The sequence below is a fragment of the Danio aesculapii genome, chromosome 12 (genome assembly GCF_903798145.1).
Source record: "Danio aesculapii chromosome 12, fDanAes4.1, whole genome shotgun sequence".
Taxonomy (NCBI): Eukaryota; Metazoa; Chordata; class Actinopteri; order Cypriniformes; family Danionidae; genus Danio; species Danio aesculapii.
Genome location: NC_079446.1, coordinates 45,152,337 through 45,169,064, shown reverse-complemented (window position 1 = coordinate 45,169,064; position 16,728 = coordinate 45,152,337). Strand labels below are relative to the sequence as shown.

General features: G+C 38.7%; 1 protein-coding gene across 1 annotated transcript in view; it reads left to right on the top strand.

Annotated features, from left to right (window-relative positions):
* LOC130238115 (uncharacterized) overlaps positions 1-16,728 on the top strand; it is a 91,578-nt gene that overhangs the window by 18,325 nt on the left and 56,525 nt on the right. The window lies entirely within an intron of this gene.

The window sequence follows — 16,728 nt, the reverse complement described above, 5'->3', positions numbered from 1 at the left end:
GCTGCGCTCTGGAATGACTTTGATGATTTTTACACTGGCTTGATTTCATATCAGCAGTACACTAATGGAAGTGTGCTCGACCGCGCCACTCAGGATATAAACCAGCATTTCTCTCAAGTAAACTTCCAGGCTTCTTGGATTTTTGTCGCCACCTGGAGATACAATCTACAGCCAAATCCGGTAAAAGTTGTTTATTTTTTTTTACCATGTCACAGACATTACAGACAGTGAATCATGATATTATCTGTTTTCCTTTTCTTTTTAGCAAATCCTGTTCCAAGTGGTTTTAATTTCAGGCGGTGGTGGCTCTTTCTTTCTGATGAATTATGGTGACTGTGCTGTGTTATATGAAGTAACAGAGGTAAAAGCATCACAGGAGTTAAAATTCAGTCATATATCTTCTACATCAGCTCTGTATTTATTCAACACATTTGGTTTTATAGGCCGGATTCAACACAATAAACTCCATAAGCAAGTTTGTAATTCCTCATTCAGTTAATGGCAACTACCGAAACCTCAAGAACACGACTAATGTAAATGTTCCCGGTCGCTGGGCCTTCAACGCATATGCAGGTATTTAATTGTGTTTTGATTTTGTTGCATTCACATCAGAATCAGAAAGATTTTGACTCTAACTACACACATCTTTGTGTTTTTTTGGCAGCTCCTGCAATATTCTATCCATTCGGCTCAACTGTTGGAGACACTGAACACATTGTTAATTACGATGAAAACTCATATCCTGTTGCTCTTTCAACCCCATTTACGTTCTTTGGTCACACATACAACAGCTTATACGTAAGAATTCAGTTCTGTTCCAAGTCAAAGTCTGAATGCAACTGCAGTGATAAGCCAGTTTGTGATTATTGCTGAATGTAAATTGATTTCTCCTATTACAGGCTATTTATAATGGAGTTCTTTCATTCACATTATCGCCAACATTGAATGTTGACATGAATCCCTTTGGAGGAACTGAAGATTTCATTGCTGCGCTCTGGAATGACTATGATGATTATTACACTGGCGTTTTCTCATATCAGCAGTACACTAGTGGAAGTGTTCTCAACCGCGCCACTCAGGATATAAACCAATATTTCTCTGCAGCAAACTTCAGTGCTTCCTGGGTCTTTGTTGCCACTTGGAGGTACAATCTACAGCCAAATCCGGTAAAAAGTCATTTATTTGTTTACTTATTGAGGTCACAGTCTCTATAATCTTTGAATTATGATGTTATGTTGTTTCTTTTTAGGAAATCCTGTTCCAGGTAGTTTTAATTTCAGGCGGTGATTGGTCTTTCTTTCTGATGAATTATGGAGACTGTGCTGTCTTACATGAAACAATGGAGGTAAAACAAACATGACTTAATTCCAAAGATTTGTTTCTGGATTTAATTCTGTACTTCACATCACCTCTTTATGTTTTTAGTACATTCGTTTTTTTTATGGTTTTACAGGCTGGATACAACACAATAAACTCAGTAAACAACTTTGTGATCCCTGATTCAATTAATGGCAACTACCAAAACCTCAAGAACACGACTAATGTAAACGTTCCCGGTCGCTGGGCCTTCATCTCAAACAAAGGATTCGGTAGATATTTAATCAGTTTTACATGTTAGTTTGTTTGATCTACATTTGTTAAGAGGTATAATTATGTTTATGTTTCTCTTTAGAAAATATCATAGGAACCCAATTTAAGCTCACGTCGTTTTTAGACCTGACACAGAACGATAACCTGGAGGCTGTTCTGCAGCAAGTAAGTCAATGGAGAATAATTTTTTTTTTTAATAAACATCAATAACATGTGGAGTATTATGCAAATTAAATCCATTCTGTCTGTCTCTCTGTGTTTAGATAAAACAAGTACTGGTCAGCCGTGGGCTGTCAGGTAACTTCGAGATAAAGAAAAGACGTGTCAGAAAGGTGCAGCCGTAATGAGGAAATGAAACCTCTGAAAGTCGCTGCTTCACATAAAGAAAAACCTTTCAATTTAATCACCCTTCATCTTTCTAACATACTTTACTTATATAGCATATTCACACACAATTTTGTGCACAAAACAATTATAATCAAGCTTTTCTATACAACATTCATTTAGTTTGATTAGTAATCACTCATCTGTTTTTCTGATGCAAACACAAGGCAATGTGTAACTTTTTGATTTAGTAGCTAACTCTATTAATTTGTATTCTTTCATTCATACCTTTTAGTATGATTTGCTCATACACCAATAAGGGGTAGGTTTAGGGGTGGGGTTTGGGGGCATACATACTTTTCATATGTACTTGTTCATATGAATTTGTACGAATTAGCCACTTTAAGTTGCTTAGTTCCTCGTAAGAAGTCTCTTTTTCTTTTTCTCATCATGCTTGTTTTATGAAATGTTTAGATGTGCATCTTAAAACAGAAACGATAAAAGAAATACAATATGACGTAACTAAATAAAAAAGTTTATAGTGTCTAAACTTTGTTATTTTGCAATGCTGGTTAACATCTTTGTCATGGAACTTCAGTCATCTCTTTTAGGACATTATTAATGTAATAGTGATTTAACTTAACTTTAAATAAGGTTGATGTTGTCTATTCAGTGCACACAAGAAAACAAAACTACATTTTTTATTTAAAATACACAAGAAGTTAAGTTTTGCTGCACATCGATGGATTTGTTCTTCAGTGTTTGAACTCTCAGCAGTGAATATTAAACCACACTGAACTAAACTGAACTTCAACACTGAAAACTGGACTGACACTGTTTCAAATTACTATAATCGTCTATGTGAAGCTGCTTTGACACAATCTACATTGTAAAAGCGCTATACAAATAAAGGTGAATTGAATTGAATTTTGAATTAGTAAAAATTAGCAAGATATTTCTTTTACATTGCACATATTTACACATAGATACACAAGCAGATGTCTTAATCTTGTTGCTTTGATTTAAATTTGTTGTTTAAACTATTTTTTACTGTACTTTTGATTATTGAAATGATGTTTTGAATGTTTAATTAATCATTTAATAATTTAATTATTAATCAAATTAATAATTAATAAATTTAGATTTTTTAGATCCAATAAGTATCACATTAAACTTTGATGGAAACACATTTACTAAATAAATACCACAGGAAAAAAATTATTTGATGTTGCGTTTTGCTTATTTGTTCTAGTTAGACTTGTGTGTGTATGTATATGTGTATATATATATATATATATATATATATATATATATATATATATATATATATATATATATATATATATATATATATATATATATATATATATATATTTATTTATTTATTTATTTATTTATTTATTTATTTATTTTTTCTGCTCTTGGATTAGTGATTAGATGTATTTTCTAGATCACTGCACAGTGTCCATAAGATAAACAATTGCCAGAATGTTTTTCTTCTGAAAGGTTTTCGGTGAGTGTTCATTAAGTTTTTTTTCCACGTTACTACTTGATTCCCTAAAGTAAGTATACGTTTGTACATCTAAAAAAAAAAAAAAAAAAGTCAGGCATTCTCTGCATACTGTAAAGTGTTTATGCTAACCAAAAAGAATGTCATTCCTTTCAGCAAACGTCATTTCAAGTGGATTTAATTTCAGGCAGTGGTTATTCATTTATTGTGATGAATGATGACTGTCACAATCCAACAGCGATCCAACATGTGCAGATCACACAGTTCGTTAATGAACTACAAGTCCGCCAGCAAAAGAACTACAAGATTTAGTCATGCACCACTCACATACCTGGTCTAGATCCTGTCTGATTGCAAACACTCACAGCTGAAGCCACTCATGAACTGAATACATGGACTATAAAGAGAGCACTCACACACTTATCTGTGCTGAGTCTTGTAAACAGTTGTGAACATTACGACGCGGTTTGCTTGTCTTGTTTTGACCTGTGCCTTGTTTTGTTTATTTATGTTGTCTGCTGCCTGCCTTCTGATCACTCGCCTGATATTTGACCACGACTCTGGATTTGCTTGTATACAGTACATCTGTTCGCCCCTGTCTTGCTTGCCTGACCATTCAGAGAGAGAGAGAGAGAGAGAGAGAGAGAGAGAGAGTGTGTGTTTGAGTGTGTTTCTACAGGTGGTTTGTCAAGCCCACTCACACATCATAAATGCACAATGTATTTATTGGAGTGATTGTAAATATGTGCAAATATTGGTTAATGTGTAAGAGAGATGAGAGAGTGTTTTCTACAGGTGGTTTGTTAAGCCCACTCACCTGTGTGAGGCAGACTCAGAATTATTATTGAGAAGAGGGGGGAAGAGGTTTTATTCATATGGGGTTTTATTCAGGTAATCTTGGAAGAGATGGGTGTTTAGTCAAAGCAGACTCATTCTGATTACGTAACCCTATATACATTTCTGGAGAGAGCAAGATACGTCTTAAGGGCTAAGTTTTTTTTTGCAGTTTTTGTTTATGCAAATCCGCCAGAGGCCGCTGTGTACGTTTTTTCAGATCTCAAATTTCTCTGGCAAATGCCATTCACGCCTGATTTTCTCACATAAATCCACTAGAGGCCGTTGACTAACCGACTGATTAACCGATTCCCCCACCCTCCTCCTTCCTTAAACCCAACCAATAGTATTTTAAAAAGCACCGATTCTGTATCTCAATTCCGCCTATGTATATGTCAAGCTACAAGACAAACTGGTATCAGCGGAGAAGCCAACCGCAAGCAGGTAAGCGGTCAGCTGGTAAGCAAAAAAAAAAGACAAAAAAAAAAAAAACGCCATCATACTGCCCAGTAACATCCGTTTGAAAGGCGAAACGCAGCCATAAGTAGCTCTACCAGTGAATCCGCAGTCCAAATGGGAATGGGAAGATCATTTCACCAGCATGGAGCATTGAATGAAAAAGTTTTGGAAAGTGACTTACAGCTGCTCTGTGATGGTACTACAAGGCGGTGCTAACACCCCAACCAAAGCCTCCTGGAGGGATGTAGACCGTCAGGAGCAGGTGGAGGTATAAGGGTGCAGTGGCGGTTATGTAAACGAGCATCAATTAATCAAACTTGATACGAGCTTTAATCGTAAACCAATGCAGAGAGATAAAGAGTGTTACATTAAGCCCAGATGAGATGCAGTGTTCTGGATCATCTGTAGAAGCTTTAGGGTGCAAGATGGGAGTCCAGCTATGAAGAGCATTGCAGTAGTCCAGCCTTGAAATGACTAGAACTTGAAATAAGTACAGCATGATCTGGTAAGAGGGGTCTGATTTTTCTGATCTTGAAAAGTGCAAACCTGTATGATAAAGCAATGTTAGCAATGTGCTCTTTGAAGGACGGCTATGGCCTACTCCACAGACTACTTTGTGATTTCTGGATCAAACAGCGATGTCAATGAGTAATGAGTAATGTCAATGATCCAGGCAGATGGGTCTTCAGGGTGGACACTGGATCAAACACAAATAAAAGTATTCTTACAGCTTATTACCATCAGATTGTTAAGCATAATCAGATGTGATATTCATGCCCAGAAATTAAATATTTTAGGAACCAATGTTAGAATGTGTCTGTGTGTTTTACTTTAGACAACATTGTTGGACTTTAAGAGAAGCTTGCCTCATTCTTAGATCTTACAGATCAAAGAAACACACAGATTGTTTTGCAGCAGGTAACAAACACAATTATTTATATAATTTAGGCACTATTAAGTTAGATGGGGAGGGTTGATCTGTCTGTTCATCTTTGTTTTAGATCCAACAGGAAAAAAAGACTGTCAAGCGACATGAAGCTGAACATAAATAAAGTAGAAAAGATGCTGCCATAATATAAGTCTCTTTCAGCCGTAATATAAGTATCTTTCAGCCGTAATATAAGTCTCTTTCAGCTGTAATACAAGTCTCTTTCAGCTGTAATATAAGTATCTTTCAGCTGTAATACAAGTCTCTTTCAGCTGTAATATAAGTCTCTTTCAGCTGTAATATAAGTCTCTTTCAGCTGTAATATGAGTCTCTTTCAGCTGTAATATGAGTCTCTTTCAGCTGTAATATAAGTCTCTTTCAGCTGTAATATGAGTCTCTTTCAGCTGTAATATGAGTCTCTTTCAGCTGTAATATAAGTCTCTTTCAGCTGTAATATGAGTCTCTTTCAGCTGTAATATGAGTCTCTTTCAGCTGTAATATGAGTCTCTTTCAGCTGTAATATAAGTCTCTTTCAGCTGTAATACAAGTCTTTTTCAGCTGTAATATAAGTCTCTTTCAGCTGTAATATAAGTCTCTTTGAGCTGTAATATAAGTCTCTTTCAGCTGTAATATGAGTCTCTTTCAGCTGTAATACAAGTCTCTTTCAGCTGTAATACAAGTCTCTTTCAGCTGTAATATGAGTCTCTTTCAGCTGTAATATAAGTCTCTTTCAGCTGTAATATAAGTCTCTTTCAGCCGTAATATAAGTCTCTTTCAGCTGTAATACAAGTCTCTTTCAGCTGTAATATGAGTCTCTTTCAGCTGTAATATGAGTCTCTTTCAGCTGTAATATAAGTCTCTTTCAGCTGTAATACAAGTCTCTTTCAGCTGTAATATGAGTCTCTTTCAGCTGTAATATGAGTCTCTTTCAGCTGTAATATAAGTCTCTTTCAGCCGTAATATAAGTCTCTTTCAGCTGTAATACAAGTCTCTTTCAGCTGTAATACAAGTCTCTTTCAGCTGTAATATGAGTCTCTTTCAGCTGTAATATAAGTCTCTTTCAGCTGTAATATGAGTCTCTTTCAGCTGTAATATAAGTCTCTTTCAGCTGTAATATAAGTCTCTTTCAGCCGTAATATAAGTCTCTTTCAGCTGTAATACAAGTCTCTTTCAGCTGTAATATGAGTCTCTTTCAGCTGTAATATGAGTCTCTTTCAGCTGTAATATAAGTCTCTTTCAGCCGTAATATAAGTCTCTTTCAGCTGTAATACAAGTCTCTTTCAGCTGTAATACAAGTCTCTTTCAGCTGTAATATGAGTCTCTTTCAGCTGTAATATAAGTCTCTTTCAGCTGTAATATGAGTCTCTTTCAGCTGTAATATAAGTCTCTTTCAGCTGTAATATAAGTCTCTTTCAGCCGTAATATAAGTCTCTTTCAGCTGTAATACAAGTCTCTTTCAGCTGTAATATGAGTCTCTTTCAGCTGTAATATGAGTCTCTTTCAGCTGTAATATAAGTCTCTTTCAGCCGTAATATAAGTCTCTTTCAGCCGTAATATAAGTCTCTTTCAGCTGTAATACAAGTCTCTTTCAGCTGTAATACAAGTCTCTTTCAGCTGTAATATGAGTCTCTTTCAGCTGTAATATAAGTCTCTTTCAGCTGTAATATAAGTCTCTTTCAGCCGTAATATAAGTCTCTTTCAGCTGTAATACAAGTCTCTTTCAGCTGTAATATGAGTCTCTTTCAGCTGTAATATGAGTCTCTTTCAGCTGTAATATAAGTCTCTTTCAGCTGTAATATGAGTCTCTTTCAGCTGTAATATGAGTCTCTTTCAGCTGTAATATAAGTCTCTTTCAGCTGTAATACAAGTCTTTTTTCAGCTGTAATATAAGTCTCTTTCAGCTGTAATATAAGTCTCTTTGAGCTGTAATATAAGTCTCTTTCAGCTGTAATATGAGTCTCTTTCAGCTGTAATACAAGTCTCTTTCAGCTGTAATACAAGTCTCTTTCAGCTGTAATATGAGTCTCTTTCAGCTGTAATATAAGTCTCTTTCAGCTGTAATATAAGTCTCTTTCAGCCGTAATATAAGTCTCTTTCAGCTGTAATACAAGTCTCTTTCAGCTGTAATATGAGTCTCTTTCAGCTGTAATATAAGTCTCTTTCAGCTGTAATATGAGTCTCTTTCAGCCATAATACAAGCCTCTTTCAGCTGTAATACAAGTCTCTTTCAGCCATAATACAAGTCTCTTTCAGCCATAATAAAAGTCTCTTTCAGCCTAATATAAGTCTCTTTCAGCCATAAAGTCTCTTTAAGCCATAATACAAGTCTCTTTCAGCCATAATGTCTCTTTTAGCCGTAATATAAGTCTCTTTCAGGAATATGAATACAGTTGTACATCAAAAATCTAACTGGTCTTACGAATCAAGTCTGTTAATAATGTAATTCAATCTTCAAAAGGGTGATAATTTACCATGAATGTGAACTTAGAGTAGCTTTGTGCGATGAACTGAATGAAATAAATAAAAGTAAAATATACTGATATCCACTCTCTGTACACTCAGAGTTCATTGTTGTTTTTAAATATCATTTAGATAAGGAAACTGTCATGTTGGCCTGATGCATGGCAATGAATTAAAATTATATAGATCTAAAATCTTGTGAATGTCACTTTACAAGGAGAACTTGTATTATTTTTACCTTTCAACTTTCAACCTTTAACATAATCATCCACATGTAAACATGGTAAAGCATATAGTACTGTATAACATTGATCTTTTGCTTTTCGTTTTCTCATTATGTCATTATTATGTTTAGGATGATTAAAAGGTCAGTCTGCCACATGCAGGTTTCAATTCAGTAGTAAATGAGGGTAAGTTAGATTTTAGATTGATATTTTGTATTTTTCTGCAATATTCCTCCGTAAGGTGCTTCTGTGCTGCTTAATTTTGTTTTATTTTATTGTTGATTTTACATCTGTGTTTACATTTAACAGTTTGGAACTTTATAATTCATTACAGTTTCATGTGTGTCAACTGAACAGACGAACTCAAACATGTGAACATCTTTGTGAGGGAAAAAAACTGCATTCTTTAAGTGAGTTCCTGAGGTTTGTAGGAGTGTTTCTACGGGTTTCATTTCAGAAACCCCCACAGTCATTAGGTAATGTAGTGATTCTCTTATCTATTAAAGGGCACATCTTATTCCCCTTTTTTACAAGATATAAAATAAATCTCTGATGCCCCTAGAGTGTGTATGTGAAGTTGCAGCTCAAAATACCCAACAAATCATGTTTAATAACGCTCTGGTTACTAAAGTAACCTGGGAACGGAAATGTTATAGTGGATTTTTAATCTATGTATGAGGATTTCGTTCAGAAAGCCAACTGTCTGAAAGAGTATGTAAACAGGCCAATGAAATGCCAAATGAATTGGAAGTGTCAGCTTGCACACCTGATGCTTGTTGCAATCAATTTAGCATAAAAGCACAGTGAAAGCAAGCTGAGGCATCCTTTTTAAGCTGAAGAGACTGATGCCATTTTAACAATAGTTATGGTGATGTAATATTGCATTTCCGGTTACTTTAGTAACCAGAGCGTTCCCCTTCGGATGGGGAACTTCAATGCTATAGTGGATTTTTATTCCACGTATGCGGAAATGTCTGGAAAACGCCATAATGACTGCACCTTACCTTCGCCTTCAATGAGAGGATAGCCAGGCATAGCGTGAGCGCAGGTCATCATAGAGAGGCGCTGTCTTCCAACGTGATCCCTGGCCCTTACTTATCCCACTTCAAAGTAGATTTACGGACTTATATTTTTTGGGAGCCGCAAGCATCTAGATAATTTCTAGGAATTGAAATACGACTGTACGTTGGGAAAGCATGCAGTCCCTAAGGGGAGGACGCCGCGGAGGCCACCTGCTACCTAATGGGGAGATATGATAGCAGAATATATGGACTAGACCTGAGAAGGGGGAGTACGCATATAATAAGATGGTTAGCGGAGAGGGAAGACACGGGTCCGCCTGTGAGGGGGGGACTGCATCGTGGCTGAATAAGCATATGGGATCTCCTAGTGGGGATCATGCACAGCGGGCACCTATACCCAAAACGCGGGCTGACCAGAGTGCAGACTTACAACGTAATTGGCCAGTGAGTGACTCCTCCGCTGAGTCAGTGCTGGGGGCCTTGGAAGAATCTGCAGGGCTCACCTAAGCGGGGAACTTTGCTGACAGAGTAATTAAGCGCATGTATCTCCGTGTTAGGGAGAATGGTGCAGCAAGCGTGTTTCAACACCTTAACTGAGTTAGGGACAGCCCGAAGGGGAGGACTTTGTGTTGCCAAGCAGAAACTGACGGTGGCATGGAAGAATAAAGACATGGAAGTACGTGTCCTTCAGGTCTATCACTGCAAACCAATCCTGAGGATGAACGCACTGGAGGATGCGCTTCTGTGTGAGCATTCTGAATGGCAGCTTGTGAAGACAGCGGTTTAAAATGCGCAGATCTAGGATTGGCCGTGACCCACCGCTTTTTTTGGGCACGATGAAGTAGGGGCTGTAAAACCCGCTCTTCATCTCGGCTGGAGGGACAGGCTTGATTGCATGCTTCGCCAGGAGGACAGCAATCTCCTCTCACAAGACAGGGGCGGACAGGGGGCTGACCCTGGTGAAATACACACCCGTGAACTTGGGGGGGCCGTTTTGCGAATTGAATCGCGTAGCCGAGTGTGATTGTGCGTATGAGCCACCGTGAAGGGCTTGCCCCTCGCTAACCAGACAGGCAGAGCACTCGCTAATGGACTCATCCCTACAATCGCTAATGTACCAGCAGTGGGGCAGCGTGGAGTGGGTGTGATGATCCGGGAAGCAGGAGGGTGCCGCGGAAGAGCTGGAGGTGGGAGATTCACTCTCACCTCGCACCCAAGCTCCGGAGGGGGGGCTTGAGGGGTGGGAGAAAGGAGACCGTCCTCCCAAGGCCTGTGAGCCACTGGCGAAATGCACAGAACCTGTGAGCTGGAAGGCATAGCTTTCCAGACTGGCAGAGTTCGGGCTGTCACATCGCATCAGACTGCTCGCTCACCGCCTTGAATTCCTGGGTGAATTCACAGATGGTGTCACTGAACAGGCCAGCCTGGGATATAGGGGAGTCAAGAAAGTGGACTTTGTCAACTTCGCGCATATCAGCCAGGTTTAGCCAGAGGTGTCGCTCCTGGACCACTAATGTAGACATCTTCCTCCCCAACGCACACGCAGCGGACTTAGTGGTCCGAGGAGCATTGTCAGTTGCGGTGCGGAGCTCCTGTAGCAAGCTTTGGTCGGACCCACCCTCGTGCAGCTGGGCCAGCGCCTGCACTTGGTAGCGCTGGTAGGTGGCCATAGCGTGCAAGGCGGAAGCAGCCTGGCCCGCAGCCTTGTAAGCTCTAGCTCCGAGGGAGGCAGATAACCTACAGGCTGTGGACGGGAGACGAGGCGGAGCAGAGATTGACCGCAATGGCGAGCTCGAACTGAGGAATTGCCTCATTTCCCCTGGCTGCTCCACCGTCAAGAGTGGTGAGGGTGGAGGGACATGCAGCACGGGCAGAAAAATGTGCCCTGTGCACAAAAATGTGTCCAGAAAACGCACGGTCAGAGCGCCATCCTGAAAAGGACGTGCTGCACGACTGTGTTGCTCTTTTAGAAAATTTTAAACTTTATACGCAGAGCTCTGGAGGGAGAAGCCCAGCTCGACCGTCTGCTTCTGTGTACACACTCTGGACTGGGAGACCACTCTCGTTCGCTCAAAATCGCTGGATATCAGCCGGAGGAACCCTCATCGACTCTGTCAGAAGGCGGTAGAAGTCTCTGAAGTGAAAAGGATGCCTCATCTTGCTTTCGCTGTGGTTTTATGCTAAATTGATTGCAACAAGCGACAGGTGCGCAAGCTAACGCTGCCAATTCATTTGGCATTTCATTGGCCTGTTTACATACTCTTTCAGACGATTGGCTTTCTGAACGAAATCCCCATACGTGGATTAAAAATCCACTATAGCATTGAAGTTCCCCATCCGACGGGGAACTCATTGAAACTGCCCCTTTTAGGTATTGATCCTAATTGATACTAAGTTAAGTTTATTTATAAACAAATTTTGAGATGATCACGTACTTATCACAGCCAATCTCGCATGAGCTAACCATGATCCCCCAATCATATGATAAGCACGGGTTACATGTCTGCTTCGAGATCCGACACAGCACTCACCACCCCGGAGGGTGGGAGCGGGTCCGATTCCTTATCAGACAATGAAACCCACCCTGCGATGCAGCAGTGGACGTCTGATCCCCGGTGTCAGAGCGAATAGCTACCATTTGGTTAGACGGATCGCTGGGGGCAGCGGATTTACTTCGGCTGGAACCCTCAGACCTGCCCGAGTGCCTGCCACAGTGCTGCGATCTTAACTGTGCAACAGACATGCCATCGCAGTGACGGCATGAACTGCCCGCGAGCACCGCATTAACATGCTGGACCCGCAGACATGAAATGCAGTGCTCGTGCTCATCAACCGGGGACAGGAAACCACCGCATCCAGAAGCGACATCTTGAAAAGATGTGCTGCACAACCGTGTCGCTCTTTTAGGGAAATTGCAACAATACAAACCACTGTGGAGGACCAGACCCAAAGAAACCCAGCCAGACCATCTGCCGCTGCGTGTCACACACTCTGGACTGGAAGACTGCTTTCTCATTCTCTCTCTCTGTAGAAACAGCTGGAGGAACCCTCATCGACTCTCTCAGAAGCTTCGTGAAAGGATCTGAAGTGAAACGGATGCTCAGCTTGGCACGCGCTGCGCTTATATTCCAAATTGATTGTAAGTAGCCCCAGCTGCGCATGTTGACGCTGCCAACTTATTAGCATTTCATTAGCCCGTTTGTATACTCTTTCAAATGATGGAATTCTGATGACATCCCATAGTGGAAGTTTCCACATAGCATTGAAGATCCCCTCCTGAAGGGGAACCACAATCTTCATTCCACATTTATCTTCGTCTGAAAGAAACTCCCTTCCTCCCCCTTCTCCTCCTTTTTCTCATAGACTGTGCAGCACAGCGGTCCAGTGGTCCTCGCCGGGCTGGTGGGTGTTTCTGTGTGGGGTTTGTATGTTCTCCCCGTGTCTGCGTGGGTTTCCCCCGGGTTCTCAGATTTCCTCCCACTATCCAAAGATATGCATAATACCTAACAGTCTAAGCAAAACAGGCACTTTGTCTAGCTCCCTTCCTTCTCACAGTAATTTAACTTAGCCACACACAACTGTTGCCACACAACTGTGTTTAAACCCATTATATGAAAGTGATTTTGCATAATAGGTCCCCTTTAAAATTAAAGTGAAGGTCAAGTTCTTAAGGTGAACTTTTATGTTTTATGCGCTTGTATGTTTATTCTTTCAGTTATAAGATCCAAAAAAATGCACTCGTCAGTTGAGTTTATGACAGACATCTTTCAATCTGTCAATCAGCGGAGGTCTATAATCAGCCTACATCACAGCCTTGTCTGATCTGTACACCTCTGGAGACACTGCTGGAGACATTGCTTCAAACATGCCAAACTGATTTCAAATCAATTATCAGCAAACCTTAAATTATTTTTATTTTTTATTTATTTTCATCTTTATATATTCTATTTAAATAACATTTATTTTGTGAATTATTATTTTATCATTATTACTGATTTTGTGCAGTCAGATCCCCTGTAATAAATGTGTATGATGAAAGATTTATCTCTACACTGTAAAAAATGTCAAGCAGTTTCAACTAATTGTTTAGTAGCTAGAATTTTTTTATGTTCATTTAATTCCTCTCTTCAAAATATTATAGATATTTTTCTTTAGTTGGCCCATGATTTACTCAAACATTTAAAATATTACCACATCAAGGTACAGACAACTAAGACTTTGCCACGGCGTACTTTACTGTTTTCTTTTCCACCTGCCCTTCGCAAGGCTTGAATGCCTTAAAGCAGGGGTCACCAATCTCAGGATTTAGCTCCAACCTGCCTCAACACACCTGCCTGATTGTTTTAAGTATACCTAGTAAGACCTTGATTAGCTTGTTCAGGTGTGTTTGATTAGGGTTGGAGCTAAAACCTGCAGGACACCGGCCCTCCAGCAACAAGTTTGGTGATCCTTGCCTTAAAGGGATAGTTCATAAAAAAAATGAAAATGTACTCTCTATTTACTTTTTCACAAGTGGTTCCTAACCTTTTATGAGTTTATTTTTTTTTCTGAAAAATGTCAGAAACCTATATCCTAAACCTATATAAGTCAATGATTACATGTTTTAAGAATTTTTCAAAACATTTTATTTTGTGTTCAACAGAAGTAAGACAAGAAGTAAAGAAGTAAAGATTTGTGTCAAGTGAAAGGAAAGCAAATGAAGACAGAATGTTCAATTTTGGGGCGAACTATTATTTTAGTACAGCATAAATGATGAAATATGCAGAAAAATCCTTTATTTACATAATTTTATAAGATACTGTATCTGTATTTTCTATTCCCACTTGACAGTGATGCAATGTCACATTGTGCACTTTCGTCTTATTTTTTTGTTGTCGTCTCTACCACTGTTGAAGGAATGTCACTACACAAGCTGAACTTGGATAGTATCCAATCTTTGCTTTCCGTTTCATACATAACCTTTATCATGTAAAGTACACTGTAACAATATCTGGAAATGATCAGTTTTCCGCATTTTTTGGTTAACGTTTTTTTTCTATGCTTTTGAATTGCATTATGAGAACGTGATCTTTCCTCCAACAAATGCTTGATGTTGAAAAAGTGACTTTTATTAACATTTTTAATAGTTTAAAGTGATATATTGTCTACGTTTGTGCTGTAATAGCAATACTAAACCTAGTACTGTACTGCAATTACATTTTCTGTTATTTTACAGACTTTATTCTCTACATATTCATTCATTCTTTCATTAACTTTCCTTCAGCTTAGTCTCTATTTCAGAGGTCCCCACAGCGGAATGAATTGTCAACTATTCCAACATATTTTTTACACAACGGATACACTGTTACACACTCCTTCATTCATACACACAGGCACACACAGTTTAGTTTATAAAATTCACCTATAGCGCATGTCTTTGGACTGTGGGGGAAACTGGAGCACCCGTAGGAAACCCACACCAACACAGAAAGAACATGCAAACTCCACACAGAAATGCCCCAGCCTTCACTTGAACCAGCGACCTTCTTGCTATAAGGCTAACCACTGAGCCACCTTGCCGCCCCTTTTCTACATATTATACAATCTATTGTTTCAAACTACTAAACTGTCATTAAATTAAATTGCACAGTTAAATTTTCAACATCAATGTTAAAAACATAACCGTAATAATGCAATTCATAACCATAAATAATAAAACACACAGATCACAAAATACAGAACCTGTTCATTAATGGATATTTTACTATGTACTCTCAGATATAAAAAGAATAAAGGTATAGTGGTCTCTGGGGTCGTACCTTTCAAAAGCTATCCAATACATACAGTAACGGCCAATTTACACAGGGCATCAGCGTCAATGCTTCCCATTTTTTATCTCATTTATTTATTTATTTATTTATTTATTTATTTATTTATTTATTTATTTATTTATCAGGATCCCCTCTAGCCACTACCAAGGCAATGGCTATTCTTCCTGGGGTCCATCAAACACAACACAAAATTACATTAATACATAACAACAAGATAATAAAAACATTCAAATACAAAATTCATACATAACATCCAGATCAACAATCGACTTAATATTGTGCCATTAAATATTTCTTAAATGATTTTTTAAACCTCATTTTACTTGTTACAAAGCATGTAATGTCTAATGGCAATTCACTCCATGTTTTCTTTCCTCTATACATTACAGTCCGTTGTTTTGCATTCGTTTTTGAAACGGGAAGCAAAAACATTCCTTTTGATGCATGCCTGGTGTTAAAATGATGACAAGCATTACTATACAAAAGCTGACAGTACAATACACTTGGAACTCTTGACACAGAAATATTTCTTATGAAACACAGCAGAGAAAAAATTACCCTATCCTTCACCAATAACCAAATTAAAGTTTTATGCATTTTCATAATATTAACTCTTCTACTGCAGTGTAAAATTAGTCGTGCAGCTCTATTCTGGACTAACTGTAATTTATCTAAGTTTTTATTTGATGTATTCGACCATACCACTGGACAGTAATCTAGATAAGAAAGAACAATTGCCTGAACAATTTGAGAGATACAGTTTCGATTTCTCAAGTTTTCAAGCACCAATGGAAGCATCAGCCAATCAGATCGGTTTATGCAAATACCCCAGCTCAGACAGTAGCCGACAGCTTACTAATTTAATTGCTGACGCTGCTATGACGATTGCGTCAGCCCCAATCTCAGACACGCCCTCGGTCTACCGTTGATTGTCATAACAGCGTCAAATGAAATTAGTCCACAATCGGCTACTGTCTGACCTGGGGTATTTGCATAAAGCGATCTGATGGGCTAACGCTTCTGTTGGTGCTTAAAAAGTTCCAAATTCTACAGCTGACGCATGCACTATTCAGTTCACCAATGCTTGATGTCTCCCATTTAAGGTAAATGGGAAGCATTGACGCTGTGTGAATGGGGCATAAATCAAAACAGACTTTGCCAGCTGACCAATCAGAGCTTAAGGCCTAAATTAATTTAAACAGATAGCATAAAAATCATTGCAAAATGACTGCAATATATATTCTGAGACATTTTGAATGTTTTATGAGCTCAGATAAACAAAAATATATTTGGCATAAAATGTCTCTCACCTTTACTGTATGTAGAACTCCAAATAGGTTCTTTTAATGCTGGTTGACATCACAAACACGTTTAAGCTAGTTCATTTGACTGAAATGAATGAAATGAAACAAGATGAAACAATATATTTATATGATGAATGTTGCATTATTGTTAACAAATTTTAATTTATTTGTTTACGACTGCCCCCATGGCTCCTCCCCACCCAATCATTACTTGTTCGGCTGTCTCTGAAATCGCCCCCTTACCCCTAAATAGTGCACTATTT